Raw genomic sequence first — 15,991 nt, forward strand, 5'->3', positions numbered from 1 at the left:
AGAGTACATCCTAGAACGACTCAATGGTGCAAAGATTTTTTCTAAGATAGATCTTAAGAGTGACTACCATCAGGTTCGGATCTTCAAGGCCAACATTCCAAAAACGGCCTTTAGGACCAAGCGTAGCCACTACGAATTTGTGGTGATGCCCTTTGGTCTCACCAATGCACCAGCGAGGCGTTCAACAAAATGATCTCTCGGGTTTTTCGGGATCTCATTGGCAAATGCATCATCTTCTTAGATGACATTCTTATCTTCTCAGGGACTGCACAGCAACATGAGCGAGATTTGGCACAGGTTTTGCAACTCTTGCAGGACGATGAGCTGTTTATCAATTCCAAGAAAAGTGAGCTTCGAGTACAAGAAATCCATTACCTGGGATACATCATCACTTCTTCAGGTATTAGCCTCGACCCTAAAAAGGTACAGGCCATGCTCAGTTGGGATGTTCCCACTACAGCCCAAGAAATCCGCTCATGTGTGGACCTTTGTCAGGCCTATAGCATACATATGGACAAGTTTTCGGACCTTGCAGCACCTCTTACTGACTTGCTCAAGGGCGTGAAGACTCGTCGTCAAAAAGTGTCCGTCACGGGCAAGGCTCTAGAGACATTTCAAGAGGCATTCCAGGCCATGAAGAAAGTTGCCTCTGAGTCTCCAGTTTTGAAGTTGGCGTCTTGGGGTCATCCTTTTGAGGTGATTACCAATGCCAGTAATCTTGCCATTGGAACTGTTTTATAGCAAGATGGTAGGCCAATGGCTTATTATAGCTGCAAGTTGAATAACGCCAAGAAGAATGATTCGGTGTATGACAAAGAGCTCTTGGGAGTGATGACCGCTCTTAAACATTGGAAACACTTCCTTTACGGGAGGAACTTCACAATTAAGACAAATCACCAGGCACTTAAATGGTTGCAAACCATGCCTAGTGCTCAATGGAGTGACAGGCAGTCCCGATGGAGTTAATTGTTCCAACAATTTGGGGGAATGATTGAATACGTTCCGGGTAAGCATTACCTCATACTAAATAGGTAGGGTTGTTACAGCCTTTGCCTATTCCTGAGGGACCCTCATGACATCAGTATGGACTTCGTAGGCCCTCTTCGCCTCAGCTGGATCTAGAAACACACACTGTATGACCATTATTGATAGATTCAGTAAGTTTTGCATGCTCATTCCATGCAAGCAAACAGCCACGACCGAGGACATAGCTCGCTTGTTCATTCGGTTTTGGTGCACCCCATTGGTGGTTTGCCACAGATTATCACATCAGATAGAGATCCAAAATTTACGTCCCACTTTTGGAGAGCATTGTTTGACAATTTTGGAACTAAGTTGCAGTTAGCCCATTCCATCCTCAAACAGATGGCCAAACAAAAATTTACAATCAATTGGCCTTTGACGTTCTCAAATCATACTGCCATGACCAGCAGTCAAAATGGGAACAATATCTTCCTGTGGTACAGGCAATCCTAAATGATACTCACTCATCGAGTATTGGCCCGACGCCGTATGAGGCAGCATTTGGATGCCGTTTCTCATCTCTTTTGACGAGACAAGTGTCACCATCTCTTGATGGCCAATAAGACCACCGAGACATTCTCAGAAATCATGGAGTCAGTTAAGGAGCGCCTTACCAAGGCTCAGGAAGCATATACCCGGCAAGCCAACAAATCCAAGCGAGATGTCCACTTTAAGGAAGGGGACTGGGTATATCTCCACATCATGAAACAACGGCTAAAGCAAGTGGGCAAGCGTTGTCCTAAACTCTTATTCCGTAGTTTCGGCCCATTTCCAGTCATTTAGAAGTTAAGTGATGTCTCTTTAAAGTTAAAGTTGCCGGAAAGTTGGACTATGCACAATGTCTTTCATGTTTCTTGGTTGAAGCCATATGTAGGTCCAGCATTGCAAGATATCTCAGAAGAGCAACAACCAGACATGATTGACGAGGTTGAAGTTATAGCACCAAAACAGATTCTCCTCCATAGATGGAAGCATGGATCTGGTCGAAGAATACGACAATTCTATACGAAGTTTAAGGACCGCGGAACCCATGAAGCAATTTGGCTCGACGAAGAGTTCTTACAGGAGTACCCCTGGTTATTGGCAGACTACTTGGAAGCTCTAAACCTACCGCAAAGTTAAGTAGGAGGGAATGTCATGTGCACCCTGCACTAGGGTACACAGTGACACATTGGCATGATCTTCAGTGCAGAATTTGTACAGAAGTAGACCCTTTTCTAGGATTATTTGTCGTACGTTGTGACCCCATTGTAAGCCCCAAGTCCAAGGACAGTCACAAGCACGAGCTACGTAGGTCAGTCTCTAAGCCTTAGAGGTCAGCCAGTTGTCAGTCCTCTTAACCCACTTGGAGAAAACATCATTCAAGAGCATGTAGGTGTCAACCTTGGCAACAGTTGCATTGGAAATCATTTTAGCTGCATTCACATAGAAGGGGGCCAGCCCCAAGGCAGCCATGGCCTTGCCTCACAGTTGGGCAGCACCCGACCAAGCATGGTGGGCAGCCGACTGTGCATTGGGCAGTCATGTAGCATTTATTATCCAGCTGACTGAAGGGACAGTACCCGACCAGCATTTAATGCTGGCCGACTGGCTGTTCAGCAGTCGTGAGGTTATTTCATCAAGCCGACTGGCTGTTCAGCAATCGTGGATATAATTCAGCATCCGACTAGGTATATCCAGTCGTGGAAGGCTTTTGCACCAGCCGACTGCTGCTTGAGGGGAGTATAAAAGCATAGACTTATTTCCCATTTCAGCATTCAGGTATTCAGCAGAAAGCGACTACAGATTTCAGCATCCTGCTCATCTCCAGGCAACAAGGAAGTCACTCTGCATCTCAGCCAGCATATGTGCAGTCCTTCAATCATCTGGACTTGCATCAGTGGCCAAGGAGAGTCTTCAGCAAAGCCTCGGGGTAGCTGGATACTCCGCCGACGTTTGGGCCTCCTCGTCCTTGCGTTGGGCATTCGTATGTTTTGTACTCAGCACTGTACAGCATTTCTCCAAAGAATAATATAAGCAAATACTCCTGCTTGTTGCAAGGCGGGGGTGAGGGGGGCTTCAGTGGGTATTGGGACCCAATTTGGTGTCATCTTCTAAATTTTATATTCTCTACTCATTCCCTATTCTCTGAAGATTGATGGTACATATTCTCACCACATAAAGGTATAAAGAAGGCCCTGTTGTGCGTTACCACGATCAACCTCAGTGCATGTAACAAAAGAGGTCTATCTTGTGGACCTCCAATCTAGACAAGGGGAGCTAGAGAGGGAGATTGTCCCAAAGAAAGATCTTCTGGAACTTGTCATGGAGAGCCTAGTACTTCTCGGAAGCACACGCCACCATATGGGCAGTCTGGATATAAATCACTTCACATTGTGCACCGTTCCATATTTCTCGTTTAGCCTACATGTCGCTTCTGAGAGGAAAGTTCGGGATTCCTAGCTCACACTTAATGATTACTCAAGCTTTGGACACATTTTGGGTAATCCGAAAAGTGTGCCTATCCCAATCAATGTCTGGTTGGAATTTGTGAAACCATTGAATAACCAAAATAATGTCTGCTCCTACAAGAGGGAAAACCATAAAGTCTTGCACAAACTCTACAACCTAAATCACTAGTTTAGCACCCTGAGTTTCAAACTTGATGGTTGTCATCATGCCTCTGCAAAATCCCTCTACCTTCATGTCTACCGAAGTCAACAGGAACCGGGCTCGCCAAGCGACCTGTTCCGTGACCACACCGTACTGGTGCTATCAAGCAAGACGACGACTCTCTGCCCACCTATGTAGCCAAATGTCTTGAGCAGTTCATTACGCTCGTACTCTTGGTCTTGCTGGCCCTTCTGCTTATCTTTGAGCTCCTGGTTGATGATTCCACCAACCGAAGAACCAGGGTCTGAAGAACTAAAGGCAACTGCTGGGATCTGTGTGGGAGCGGGTCTCACCACGAAAGCCGTGGAGGCTAGGGTGGTGGTCTAAGGAGTGGTAGTCTTCTTTGGACAATCCTTAGAAGTGTGTCCTTTTGTATGACAAAAGAAACACCTACCCTCCTTGTACTCGGCTGTTTCTTCTAGGCTAAGTCGTCCACCAGTCTTGCCTGCCTGAGCTTTCAGGTCGGGCTTAAGCTTGGGCGCATAAGTCGAGTTCTTCGAGCCAAAGGCTTCCGTGTAAAGATCACGTCTAGTTCTGGGCTTTTCTCTCTAAGATGGGTGCCTTGGGAGTGGAAGGCTGAGAAGTCTTGGGCTTTCCTCCATTGTACTTCATCTCAACACTTTGCACAAGCGAGAGTGCATCTTCGAAGATGACTGGCCGAAACATATACACTTCCCACTAGATTTGCATGTCAAGGCCATAGAGATTCGATGGACACAATGCTAATCAATACACTTAAATACACTAAGATTTGATGGACACTTGCTCAAATACAAGAAGTAAATTGCTGAATTGACAAGAGACACACAATGAGCCAGAACGGCCAATCCCTCCCTCAAATAAAGTATATTGATCTTGGGAGAATCAAGTACATAGTGTCATGGGCATTTCTAACCAGATTTCCATACCAATGCATATGAATACAGTATTGCAACCAAGTGGTTGTCAATATAGACTTGCAACCCACACTACTCTCTCAAGTGCCCATGTTCCCTACCATCATCTGCTCTCTATTGTTCCACCAACACATAGTAACAACAATCTGCAAGAGAGCACGTAAAACAAGAGAACACTACACAGGGTATGTGATCTTATAATCCGATTCCTCCCTCCTACTACTTGCTTCCATATTTAAGCATTAAAGCTTACCAATTGTAAGTAGACTCGATAACAACGGAAGTCTTCACGATGGAAGTCCTTGGAGTGATGAGATCTTCAATTTGTCGCATTTCTTCGCGACAAAAATCTTCAAGAGGATGAAGGGAACCTTGGGAAAGCTTCCCCTATGGTTCAACTTGAGAAAGAAGGGCTGAAATTAGGGTTTTCAGCAAAAAGACCAAAAATTACAACAATAAAGAGAGCTGAATTTCAGTCATTGGGAGTGTGTAGGAGAGTGATTAGCATCCGGAAACACTCTTGGTAGCTTGAGAAACACCTTAGCAAGCTTGGAAATGGAGTTGGGAAGGAGAAAGTGCAGAAAATGTAGCCCAACAGCCCATGAAGAAGGCGCCCATCTCTAGAGAGAGGAGGAAGAGTGAGGTGGTGAGTTGTCCAGTGTAGGTGGCAGGCAAGTGCTTTGTGGAGCAAGCTAGAGTGGACACATGGCTAGTTACTCCCTTTGTACAAAGGGGATAAGGTTTGGGTGGTGGACATTGGGTTATGTCAACCTCGGGACATCAATGTGTGTGAACACCGGGCTGGTCATAATTTATAAGTGAATTTTGGTCGCCCAAAACTTAATGAAGTGTGTACACACTCACTTATAAATTAGTGCTAACTCCTAAGGCCAGGTTTATGACCAATACTTAGCACCTGTCACATGCCACATAACCATGTCAGTAGACAGTTTCACACGTACAGTTCGTGGGCGGGCGTCCCCTTACCCGAAACTACACATTGGTCAAGCAAGCATGAAAGCAGCATACAATTTCAATTGCAAGCAAGCACATTAGTATGGACAATTCCCGTTCATGAGACTATATCAAAATAGACGTGCTTCAGGCAAGTACACGAGGTACCAGACCCAATGGAGCACCAATCCACCAAGCATTTCCGGGCATGTATACGGAGGCACAAGTCCCAACGGAAAGCCAAGTCCACAGTATCACATAAGTAGCATTAATCCTCGGCATATACAACTGCCATGGACACCAGTCCAATGTACATACATGATAAGAAAGCCCAGGTGGACCAATTGGGTGGCCAAATGGTGACATCCCCCCGGCTTCTAAACAGTTGTCCGCAACTGAAAAGCATCCAAATATGTATGCAGCACATGCAGGCAATCTCTGAGGAACTCTTCATCTACCCATTTAGCATCAATGGGAAGATAGTTCTTAAACTTCACAAGGTAACGCCTCACAACTTTGCCTGCAGCAAGCTTGCGTTCCTTGTGATACACAATCTGCTCTGGCTGCAAGATCTCCTCAAGATCATCCACTTCTGGTGGATCCTCAATGACCGTCTCACTGGGCTCCGGCCCTACATACTTGCGAAGGAGACTCACATGAAAAGCATTGTGTATGTGCCAGTGACTAGGTAATGCCAATCTGAAAGCCACTTTATTGATCCTCTCGATCACTAGAAAAGGCCCATAGTACCTGGTTGCAAGCTTAGGATATGCACCCTCTTTGCTAGGCCTCTTCGCAAGTCTTGCTTTCTCAAATTTCAGCAATACCCAATCATTCTCTTTAACATCCAATTGCCTTCTATGCTTGTCGGCAGCCTTTTTATGCTTGTCTTGTGACCTTACAATGGCTGTCCGCACTTGATCAAAAGCAATATCCAAGTCTCTTACATACTCATCAACTACAAATATCTCATCCTTTGTGCGAAGGATGGGTGGTAAACCCACCGTACCATAAACAATCTCAAACGGGGCCTTTCCCGTAGATGCATGCACCGTGTTGTTGCATGCAAATTCCATAAGCGGTAAGTACTTCTCCCAAGAAGACTTCTGATCCGCCACATAACATTTCAAGAGATTCAACACGGCTGAATTTGCAACCGCACTTTGCCCATCCGTTTGAGGGTGATAAGCTAATGAGAAGTCCAATTTGGTGCCCATATTATCAAATAAGGCCCGCCAAAAGAGACTTGTAGTGCTGGGATCTCTATCCCCCACAATGGACTTCGGCATTCCATGATGCTTGAACACTCGTGCAAGATATATTTTAACCATATGCTCAGCTTTGATGTTCTTTTTGACCGGCAAGAAATGAGATTGCTTGCTAAACCTATCCACAATTGTCCAAATTACATCATAACCCTGTTGGGTGCGTGGCAAGTCCATAATGAAATCCATTGTAATTCTTTCCCATGGCTGCGTGGGAATAGGCAATGGCTGAAGCAAACCTGGTGCCTTTTGCCTATCAAATTTCACCTTTTGACAGGTGATATATGCACGTACATGTGCCTCTATGTCCTTCCGCATACCTGGCCAAAAGAAATACCGCTCAATCATGTGCGTAGTAGGCATTATGCCTCTATGACCAGCATATGGAGGAGCATAGCACTCATCCAAAACCTTTTGCCTCATGTCAGACACCACACATAGGCAATTATCTTTCATGAGATAACCCTCTTTGATCACATATGAGGGATGTGCATGACCAGCCATCAAATCAATCCAAATAGTGGCAAAATCAGCATCCGTATGATACAAATCACGCATGGCAGACAAGTCCCCATGAGAGGCAACCGAGATAGCTGCTACATACGACTTTCGTGACAATGCATCGACCACTACATTCTTCTTTCCTGGGGCGTGCAAGATCTGAAAATGAAACATAGAGAGGAAATTGGCCATCCTCATATGCTTCTCTGACAACTTAGTTTGGGTAAGAAAATACCTCAAACTCTGGTGATCTGTCTTCACAGTGAAATCAACCCCAAGAAGGTAATGTTTTCATATAGTAAGTGCATGAATTACAGCCAAGAGCTCTTTCTCATAAATGCCAAGAGATAGCTCTCCATCATGCAATCTACAGCTCTCATAAGCCACGGCATGTCCCTCTTGATTAAGGACAGCTCCTATGCAATTTCCAGATGCATCACATTCCACACTAAAAGGCTTTTGCAAATCCGGAATGATCAACATTGGACCATGAGTAGTTGCATCTTTCAATTTGAGGAATGCATCCCTCTCTACATTAGTCCATTTAAACACGGCCTTCTTCTTTGTCAAATCATGCAAAGGAGAAGCAATCCATGCAAAGTGCCATATGAACCTACAGTAGTAAGAGCATAATCCAAGAAAACTACGGATCTCATGCACCGAACTCAATTCGGGCCAATTCTGAATTGCATGAATCTTTGCAAGATTCATCCGCACTCCATCTTTGGACACAATATGCCCAAGATAATGTATCCGACAAGAAGAACTCACTCTTCTTTGCATTTATGAAGAGTTTATGCTTATGGAGTTCTTCAAAAACAATGGCCAAATGAGCTTTATGCTCTTCTTTGGTCTTTGAGAAGACTAGGATGTCATCAAAGAAGACACCCACGGAATATGCGATCCATCATTCTATTGAATGTAGCCGAGACATTTATAAGACCAAAAGGCATAACAAGATACTCATAAAACCCAAATGTTGTCCTGAAAGCAGTTTTGTGTACATCCTCAACAGGCACTACGCGCACTTGATGATACCCACTCTTGAGATCAATTCGGCTAAAGCATGCCGATCCATCCAACTTGTCAAGGATGTCATCTATGCATGGAATCCGAAACCGATTCTTGATGGCTTATTCAAAGCTCTATAATCCACACACATACGAAAGGATCCATCCTTCTTTGAACCAAGAGGACGGGTGAACAATATGGGGAAGAGCTTGGCTGAACCAAACCCTTCTCAAGAAGCTCATTCACCTGCTTCATGATCTCCTCTTTTTGGGATGCACTTACACGATAAGCTGGCCTATTAGGTGGTGAGCTACCTGGCACAAGATCAATGTGATGATCTTCCGGTCATACGGGTGGCAACTCATTTGGTAACTCATCAGCAAAACAATCATTGTGCTCTTGCAAAAATTTCAGCCTATCGTTACTAAGAGTGTTTACATGTACATTATTTTCCTCAACATGATCTCGTACAAAAATCAAGTACGCAAAAACACTCTTTTTCATTACTTTCTTAATTTGTACATGAGATACAAGGGGAATGGTATCACCCTCTTCACCAGCATCAATTACATGCTCTCGGCCTTTATGCATAAAGGTGATCCTATTGGTCTTGTAAGCCTTGCACGGATCAATACGTGTATGCCAAGGCTTTCCAAGCAATACATCACAGCCATTCAAAGGCGCCACAAGAAAATCCTCATGATCCACATAGCCTTGAATGTGTATGCGCAACTTGCCAAAAATAGGCGCCATTCAAAGGCGCCACAAGAAAATCCTCATGATCCACATAGCCTTGAATGTGTATGCGCAACTTGCCAAAAATAGGCATGACCTGCACTTCTCTACCAACAAAGGCAGCCCCTACTTCAATTTGAGGACCCATGTCCTCCACTTCAATACCCAAAGCAGCTGCCATCAAGTGGTTGTCCATGTAGACTTTCAACCCACACTACCCTCTCAAGTGCCCATGTTCCCTACCATCTGCTCTCTATTGTTCCACCAACACATGGTAGCAACAATCTGCAGGAGAGCACGTAGGACAAGAGAACACTACACAAGGTATGTGATCTTGTAATCCGGTTCCTCCCTCCTGCTACTTGCTTCCATATTTAAACATTAAAGCTTACCAATTGCAAGTAGAGTCGATGACAGCGGAAGTCTTCATGATGAAAGTCCTTGGAGTGATGAGATCTTCAATTTGTCGCATTTCTTCACAACAAAAGTCTTCAAGAGAATGAAGGGAACCTTGGAAAAGTTTCCCCTATGGTTCAACTTGAGAAAGAAGGGCTGAAATTAGGGTTTTCAGCAAAAAGACCAAAAATTACAACAACAAAGAGAGCTAAATTTCAGTCATTGGGAGTGTGTAGGAGAGTGATTAGCATCCATAAACACTCTTGGAAGCTTGAGAAACATCTTAGCAAGCTTGGAAATGGAGTTGGGAAGGAGAAAGTGCAGAAAATGCAGCCCAACAGTCCTCATGAAGGAGGCGCCCATCTCTAGAGAGAGGAGGAAGAGTGAGGTGGTGAGTTGTCCAGTGTAGGTGGCAGGCAGGTGCTTTGTGGAGCAAGCTAGAGTGGACACATGGCTGGTTACTCCCTTTGTACAAAGGGGATAAGGTTTGGGTGGTGGACATTGAGTTATGTCCACCTCGGGACATTAGTGTGTGAACACCAAGCTAGTCATAATTTATAAGTGAATTTTGGTCGCCCAAAACTTAATGAAGTGTGTACACACTCACTTATAAATTAGTGCTAACTCCTAAGGCCAGGTTTATGACCAATACTTAGCACCTGTCACATGCCACATAACCATGTCAGCAAACAGTTTCACACGTACGGTTCGCGGGCAAGCGTCCCCTTACCCGGAACTACACATTGGTCAAGCAAGCATGAAAACAGCATGCAATTTCAATTGCAAGCAAGCACATTAAGATGCTATGCAATGCAGCATTGGTATGGACAATCCCTGTTCATGAGACTATACCAAAATAGACGTGCTCCATGCAAGTACACGAGGTACCAGACCCAATGAAACACCAATCCACCAAGCATTTCGGAGCATGTACACGGAGGCACAAGTCCCAACGGAAAGCCAAGTCCACAGTATCACATGAGTGGCATCAATGCCTGGCATATACAACTGCCATGGACACCAGTCCAATGTACATACATGATAAGAAAGCACGAGTGGACCAATTGGGTGGCCAAATGGTGACAGCAGGGCTGGTTGTGCGTTTTGATCGCTCAAGGTAATGGGGCGGTAAAAACCGCCGCTTCAGATCTAAGACGAATTCGTCCCAGACATAATCTGCCACACCAAAGTTGGTGTGGGCATGAGCCCATTGAGTCCACCATGGAATAGCCTCGCCCTCTAAATACCAACTAGCCAAGATCACTCTGTCAATATCTTTTTTCTTAACAACAACAAAATAAGCTTTAAATTGATGCAACTAAGAACAAAGGGTCATGGGATCGAGTTTATCATTATACTTACTGAAGTTCATCCTCTCCGAAGAATGACTCGAGGAAGAATCTGGTATCGCTCTTGCATCTAAAGCCGCAGGAAATCTCTCATGCTCCACGCATCGCCTAGCGTCTTCTTGGGTGGCAACACGGGATGTTGCCGCACGGTCTTCCATCAATCAATCTCCAATGCTCGCATTTGTAACTCGAGTGGCGAACTTGGCTGCAGTAGTAACCCTTCAGGAGGGTTACCCAAACAAGGATATGCTATAGGGTTTTGGAAAAGAGAAGGAGAAAGCGAAGGAGACGGAGAAAAAAGGGGACTGGCGTACGGGTTTTGTCTTACAGGGCAAAAATCTGCGCCTTTTGCCCTTCCAACTTGGTGTTCTAGGTTGCGAGTGCTCGCATCCTCATCTGAAACATCTCGTGCACTCATGTATGCTATCCTCGAAGGACTGCCTGGTGCTTCTTGTTCCAAATTTCTTTGTTCTCTCTCTTCTTCGAAGTTCGCCATAGTGGGAATATGCATTCCTTTCTGAAGTGCAACAAAACCATCCACTATGTGTGTGGGAGACTTTCTGAAGGCTTTCGGAGGCTAGAAGCCAATGGTCCTTCAAGGGACAAGAGCCACACCGAAAGGGGTGGTCCTCCGGAGTCTAGAAACCAATCACAAGCAAAAAAAAACAAAACAAAAAAAAAACCCAAAAAAAATTTTGGGTTTTCTAGCTGAATCTTCACACTTGAAGAAGGCTCTGATACCAATGTGACATGCAGAAGCTCTGGGAGTCTTCTTTCAGCCCTAAACACCTTGCAGGAACAACTTGATGCAAAATGCAAGCAAGAGATGGAGAAAAGAGAGAGAGCTAAGTTTCCCTATCACCTCCAACAAGGCAAGAGATGGTACCAATGAGCCAAGCGCCTGCTATATATAGGTCTTGGAAGCTTCAATGGACTGGCCGACTTGCTGCCAAGCCCTTGGACAAAAATCCCTTTTTGCTGCAGCCGACACATGATCCTTCTCCTTGTCTGCTAGCCAACAGCCACCTGGTCCATTCCATTGCATCTTCCCTACCAATACTAGCTGCAATAGCTCCATAATCTAGTCCAAAATTTGGTTTTGTCTGTTGTCCTTCAAGGATTAGCTGTGGGATTAGCACGTACATGTCATGCACATGACAGCCTAGTTTGCACACCGTGGTGAGGACATATGTGGCTAGATGGTTAAGAGATTGCTTAGATAGACTCGGCATCATGCCAAGTGGGCTATATTGTAAGGTTTGAGGGAGATCTCCTCATGCCACACTGTCCTAGGGTTGCAAGGCCGGAACGCACACCCAGATGACCTTAGATGAGTCTAGAAGCTATGCAAAGACCTTTGCTTGATTCTATAGTATATTATTACCCTAATGGAATGATGTGGTCAGTTGGGTCCACTGAGACTCAACATTAAGGTGACTAACATCAACCGACCTAGCATATGACTACGCTTGGGTACTATATATAGATAGGTTTGGTAGCTTCCATCATATTTATTCAATTTTGAGATCTACATTCACTACTCTATACGCTCTTCTTTCACAATGCCTGTGACTTTCTAGATCGCCATCTAAGCTCCCTCACAGAAGTGCACCGGTGGAAGGCACTTTCCATCAATGTGACATTGGTTTGCATCTGTAATTTGAAATTATTTTTGTTGAGTTCTTGTTCTATAAAAGTCCTATTTGTGTTAATGCAAAAGTTCTATTTTCTTACATGGTATCATGATTTGAAGAAACAGCTCAACTTGGAGAAATGCCCCTCGAGAAATGGCTCAACTTGCAAGAAACTTGTAGCAAGTTGTAGTGTGAAGCTAAAATGGCTCAACTTGCAAGGAACACCCCTCCAGAACAACCATCGCCGTTTAGCAATCAAGGAAAATTGTATGGTACCAATTACACTCTCTAGAAGTTCAAGATGAAGTCAATTTTGTCTTCACATGAGTTGTGTGACAATGGATAATTGTGCATATTCCTTCACCAAGGCTCTTGGGAGAGATCTTTTGGAGCAGCATCTTCATGGACTCCATGATGGAACAAAGAGGTAGTTCACCTATGGGCGGACATTGAGGATGTTAGATGGAAATCAACAAAGAGGTAGTTCACCTATGGGCGGACATTGAGGATGTTGATGGAAATCAATGCTTCACCCTAGTCATGATTGAATCCATGGGTATACCAGGTAGCTCTACATTGTAAGGCCCCCATTTATGAGGAGAAGCCATTGTGTTGTAAAGTAGCATAGACACCCAATAGATCCTAGTTTGGACACCGAAGCGAGGCCATATATGGCCAAATGCTTAAGAGATGGCTTAGGTAGTCTTAGCATCATGCCAACAAGTAGGCTACATGTAACTGCCAAGACGATTTAAACATATCGGACCGCACTAAAGGTAGAGGAAAATCTTCTCGGGACATTGTCCTCGTGTTGCCAGGCCCAAACGAGCACCCACTAATCGTCCATCTAGTACACTGCCATTCTCTTCTTTCATTCTCCTCTGTTTTGTCTCAGTCTTCTCATTTTTTGAGTCTCTGTGTGTGTTCATAATGTGCTCTTGTGCCTTGCATCAATAAATTGAATCACAGTTGCAATCCTAGAAACATATGTAAACAAGGCCATCCTTCAACAATGACAGACATGGTGACCATGCCTACCGAGATTCATTCATCCTAGCATGAGAGAAATCAATATCCCATTATTACATTTCAACTGTCACAAAATGCTACCATCAAATTTCTCAATCACTCATAGCACACCTGCTGAGAACAACCAGACCCTTGATAACAAATTTTAAGCCATGTGCCAACTGAAACATCCCAACTGAGCCTTGGAAAGACTGTTGATCAACCTTTTTTCAAGATAAATGTGTCTGCTTTGACCACATTGCCTTGGCTGGATACAGTGCCACCCCACCAGCTGAAATGAGCCTGCTGATCGTGATGTGTGACACCGGTCTTGTATGGTTATAATTGTCTTCTCAACAAATCACTTGATTGAAATATTTAAGCTCATTCAGTTGCCATATAGAGTTTCTTTGATTAAATTCACCTTTTATCATTTGTCTCCATATTTAAATTTTGAGTTCAAAATTCATTATCAATCATGCAATCTCATGAGAATCAACTTAACATGTTTGTAGTGGGTGATTCCAAGGTTGACATAAAATAATATACATAGAAGGTTTCTCATTAAGCTCACCTTGGAATTTCATTGCAGCTTTTGGTCAAAAATGACCTGACAGGACAGGTATTCTAAACCAGGCCTAAAGAGAAAGGGGCTACCTTTTGCATAACAACGCAAGATATTTGTTTGACTTTAGTATTTTTCTTACTTCACTAGGCTGAAATCACCTTCGCTAGGCCAAAAAATACAATTCACTTACACAGTAGATATAACTCACAATCCATGTCCGATAGTACAATGGAAATAAATGTAGTTCACATCGTTTACCAACCTTTTCAAGAGGGAACATGCAATGGTTACCTTGCAATAGCATAATCTATTATTTCAAGTGAAAATGATACGAAAGTATCCTCCTTCCCTTGTGCAGAAATTATGCTTAAATGCACATGCTATAACGCAATGTTACCTCGTGCCAAATAGGAACACTGAAACGACTGAAATATGGTTTATGCTTGACAACTTTACCATGCCACTGTTCAGAAATGACCTTCCTCTCCACTGTGGCTGACCTATTACACGACAGTTCAACAGGCATCTTAAGATCTTGAACAAAAAGTATTTATGGTTCTCTTCTGCCCACCCCAGCTGAAGTCTGATGGGACAAGGGACATCTCCAGGTGGCAACAAATTAGCTGCGATCCAGGATGTAGGTCACTTTTCAGGATCTGCCAAAGTTTACTGTTTGCCGAATTTCGCATACCCCAAGGGTTACAAGGTTGCTTGAAGAGCTCTTGTCAGTTCCCAGAGAATTCTTTTTTCGTGGAGCAAACGTGCACAAAAGTCTAGTGTTGATACAATACACACTCTAAAAGGAAGGATGAGGTGGAAATTTCAAGTAACGGGTACTCGCAAAGAGAAGAAATTAAGCATACCTCCTCGTCTTTCCGGCGCGTTCTCTTTCGAACAAAGACTCAACCGCAACGGCAGGATCCTTGGCAATTCATGTCCGTCAACACAGAAAAACCCGGCATTTGCTGTCCTATATGCACAGGAAACCCTAGCGTTTGCTGTCCATCAGCAAGTAGCCGTCCACAAGCACGAAAACCCTAGCATTTGACGTCCAGAAGCACAAAAGGGCCTAACATTTGCTGTCCATCGGCATAGAAAACTCTACCTTTTACCGTCTATCAGACAAGAAATCCTAGCTCGTTTGTCAGAACTGCGGCCTTTGCTAGAAACAAATTTTCTGCTAAACCTTTTCCCTTCTTATAGCTTCAAGCCACCGCCTGATTGTAGCATACATGTACAAAGCAGGCTTCAGAAGAACAGGAAAATGCAGAGAAAGTCTGAAAGTCTGCAGGAAATGCAGGAAATCTTGAGGTAAACCAAGGCTTGTTTGCAAGCTGGAGATGTAGGGGAAACCCGAAGGCAGAGGGGCAAGGGACACAGAAGGCTTTAAAGTTGTAGCAAAGCTGAACTTCACCTCGCCATGGCCGGGGAGCATTGAAGTCCTAATCATAGTAATTATAGTTGTAGTAATCCAATAAATATGTATATTATATGTATATATATAATATATAATATACATATATTAAATAAATACTTATGTATACGCTGTACAGGATAATATAATATACAGTGTGTAAAGTTATAAACTGGGAGTTCTTAGGACAGAACATTAAATAATATTATTATAAGTATCATATAATAAACTAAGATACCACCGTATTAAATGCAGTCCTACAAGTGTCGGAAACACTACAGGGCCTAGGCCTGCCATTTCTATTTGTTAGGTTTTTTTCCCCAAGTTATGTTTATCGAAAACATTTTTACCAACAAATCACATAAATTCTGCGTTGAAATTTTGAAGGTTTCTCTTGGAATTTTACACGTTTTCGAGCTTGTGTGTAACTTTGAACTAAGATGCCTTAGATTTTGCAGATTTTTTCCAAAATATCGTATTTGGTTTATCGCTTCCACGTCATACTACTCAAATGGTGTTGGCTATTTTGCTTTTCGATGCCAGTGCTTTGGGGGACGCTAGTTTTGCCGGTTTGTGTGGAGCATC

General features: G+C 43.8%; 1 protein-coding gene across 4 annotated transcripts in view; it reads right to left on the reverse strand.

The window, feature by feature from the left end:
* Window positions 1-15,428, reverse strand: part of LOC147642232 (uncharacterized) — a 90,109-nt gene extending 74,681 nt beyond the window's left edge. For 2 of the 4 annotated variants that reach the window (XM_086804217.1, XM_086804201.1), the window contains exon 1: window positions 14,856-14,994. The gene's annotated coding sequence lies outside the window, so the exon portion shown is untranslated. Of the gene's footprint in view, window positions 1-14,855 lie in introns of all 4 variants that reach the window. The other 2 variants (XM_086804209.1, XM_086804226.1) reach the window with 2 other exon arrangements.
* Between the last annotated feature and the right edge of the window lie 563 nt (window positions 15,429-15,991).

The sequence above is a fragment of the Cibotium barometz genome, chromosome 1 (genome assembly GCF_041138505.1).
Source record: "Cibotium barometz isolate CiBa-2024 chromosome 1, ASM4113850v1, whole genome shotgun sequence".
Taxonomy (NCBI): domain Eukaryota; kingdom Viridiplantae; phylum Streptophyta; class Polypodiopsida; order Cyatheales; family Cibotiaceae; genus Cibotium; species Cibotium barometz.